The 2822-nt window shown below is 33.7% G+C and overlaps 1 protein-coding gene across 1 annotated transcript in view; it reads right to left on the reverse strand.

Moving 5' to 3' along the window:
* rfx3 (regulatory factor X, 3 (influences HLA class II expression)) overlaps window positions 1–2822 on the reverse strand; it is a 33337-nt gene that overhangs the window by 25359 nt on the left and 5156 nt on the right. The window lies entirely within an intron of this gene.

Consider the following 2822-nt stretch of genomic DNA (forward strand, 5'->3'; position numbering starts at 1 on the left):
TGATGTCAATATAACGGCTTGTAAACAATGTCATGTAACGTCACATTTACCTCAGAAAAACATATTCGGTGACCATAAACTCATTAGTCAGCTAGAAAAATAAACTGTAGAGAGGGGCATTTTGCTAAATATATGCATCATATAACATATTCATTATAAATTTTACTGTTCTTCGATGTTTAATTTATGTTTGAATAAATCCATTAAGTTTTTATGACACGAACTGAAGTAGAAATATTATTATGTAATTGTAACTATTATTTTGAAAAGCTTCATTAAGTGTAATTTTAACAAATCAGTCAATTTTAACCTTCAATATTATAGTAATGTACTACCAACTGAAAATTTGGCAAGTACTGTACCTGATATACATCCAAAATAATTGATATCGAATCGAATTGGTAATCGAATCGCAAGCTTGTGAATGAGAATCGAATCGTGAAATTTGTGTCAAAACCCAGCCCTAGAAAGCATCCCAGCCACCAAAACCACACACTACAGCCCAGCACCGCAGATGTAGTCATAATGATCCAGCTTTTGTCAACTTTCATTCAGAACTGAGCATAGCATTTATAAACAGTCCAAGGTCATCTAAAAAAAAGTTTTCCACGAGCAACATTACATTGACAATGAGACCAATTAGTCAGAAATTAAAGGTAATTCACAGCTGCCAAGACAGGCTTTTAATAAAACGTCTGTCTGTGCAATAGAAATTAGTTCTACATGACTGTAGATAAAGGACTGTGGTGTTTCCTTTTGCCAAAAAGGTAGGAAAACCTCAACACCCATGATGCACTAGACTGGATCTGACTGTCTGAGTATCTGTGGTTTTCACAAAAGGATGCATTTTACGTCTTTGTTCATTCACTGACAGTGCAACAACACAAAGCTGGCTGAAAATCGTCAAAGATACCCTTTAATGATGTTCAACAATTAAGCTACCCTTTATTTTTAAATGTAGACACATTGGCTCCGTTCCAAAACCTAACGAGCTGCCTACATAGGGGATATTTTAAGACCTCACATAAGTGTCCCTGATGTAAAGGCTTCTCTAAAAGGTAGATGCGTTTATCAAATATGCTGCCTTGTTTTGCATATTTGTTTATTTATACATACGGAAAAGTAAACAATTAGTAAACAGTCCAATCAAATTAAAAATGTAATATATGTGCATGCAGTTCTTTTAAGATGTTGCTTAAGGTTCTTTATTGGCTTTGAAGGAACCCCATGGAGTGAGTGTAAAGAGCATTTTAATAATCTAAAGAACCTTTTGTGCAATGGAACGCTCTAAAATATTGACATTGATGGTTCCATGAAGAACCTTTAAGATCCATGGAAACTTTCCTTTGGACGAAAGGTCTTTACGGTGGAAAAAGATTCTTTAGATCATTCAAATGTTCTTCACATCAAGGAAAAAAAAGGTTAGTTTGAGAACTGATCACTGAAAGGTTATTTGGAAATAGAAATGGTCCTTCTATGGCATCACTGTGAAATCCCAGTTTTGGAACATTTCTTTTTTAGAGCACAGTAGCAGAAAGCCCACAGCATTTTGGAACAGACCCATTATCACAAAATATGTTGATTTACTTTAATAGGTAACAGCATATATATTTGTGATCTGTGCTGGAAAAATGAGTCACAATGAGCAAAAATACGTTTTTTCAATTCCACATTCTCCATTAAAAGACCTTCAAAATGATGTATGATTTGTTGAAATAAGTTGACAGTCAACAAACTAAATTCTGAGAAAAATCGAATTAAAGTTTTCTGAAGGTTCCAAAGTAAAACCACCGAGCAACGTTGCATCTTTTCCTCCACTTCTTTTCTTAATAATTACTATATTAATAATCACAATATAGCTATTATTATTTTATCTTTGTCATTATAAATAAGAGCATATGCAAAAAAGCAGTAGAACAAATATAAGAAAGAAACAAATAATGCATTACATTTTCCAAATTACATCTAAACAAAAGCATTCAAGTAAGAAAAACAAATAATCAAATGTAAAAATCTCTTCAGTGTGTTCATTACAAATACATTGATCATTAAAACTACAAAAGTCTTTTATTGTTAGATTAACCTCAATGAGACAGACGGACTGTGTATATTAAGACCTACTGTTTGCACGGATCTAATATTATGTCACACATCTGATGTTTTTCCCCAAACGTTCACTTAAGACCTAACCGATTATGTTGTGTGAATACTTAAATACTGTAATTCTGTGTATATTTATCGGGATTGCGCACTGCTGAGAAGCAGAGCACAAATACAGATCATTTTAGATGTTTAATTACTATTTGGAGTATTGGGATCGCTAGACGAGGGCTTAATGAACTCATTTTTGTGAAAACCTCAAATTCAACATTTTTCACTTTTTTTGCATGTAGCTCAAAATTAGCCTGTGCGCATTCACACTCATTCTGCCAGCACGGCTCACAATTGTTCAGATTGACAATTCATTTGATTCTGAAGTGTGTTTTCGGGTCTCATAGATGTCTCTCATTAAAAACGACCCAGAAAATGATTAGCCCTTAAAGGGTTAGATCACCCAAAAGTGAAAATTATCCCATGATTTACTCACCCTCAAGGCATCCTAGGTGTATATGTGGCCCTGGAGCACAAAAGCAGTCTTAAGTCGCTGGGGTATATTTGTAGCAATAGCCAACAATACATTGTATGGGTCGCTTTTTTATCGCTTTTTCTTTTATGCCAAAAATCATTAGGATATGAAGTAAAGATCATGTTCAATTTCCTACTCTAAATATATTAAAACGTAATGTTTGATTAGTAATATGCATTGCTAAGATCTTAAATTG

The sequence above is a fragment of the Sinocyclocheilus anshuiensis genome, unplaced genomic scaffold (genome assembly GCF_001515605.1).
Source record: "Sinocyclocheilus anshuiensis isolate Anshui unplaced genomic scaffold, SAMN03320099.WGS_v1.1 scaffold495, whole genome shotgun sequence".
In the NCBI taxonomy this organism is placed as follows: domain Eukaryota; kingdom Metazoa; phylum Chordata; class Actinopteri; order Cypriniformes; family Cyprinidae; genus Sinocyclocheilus; species Sinocyclocheilus anshuiensis.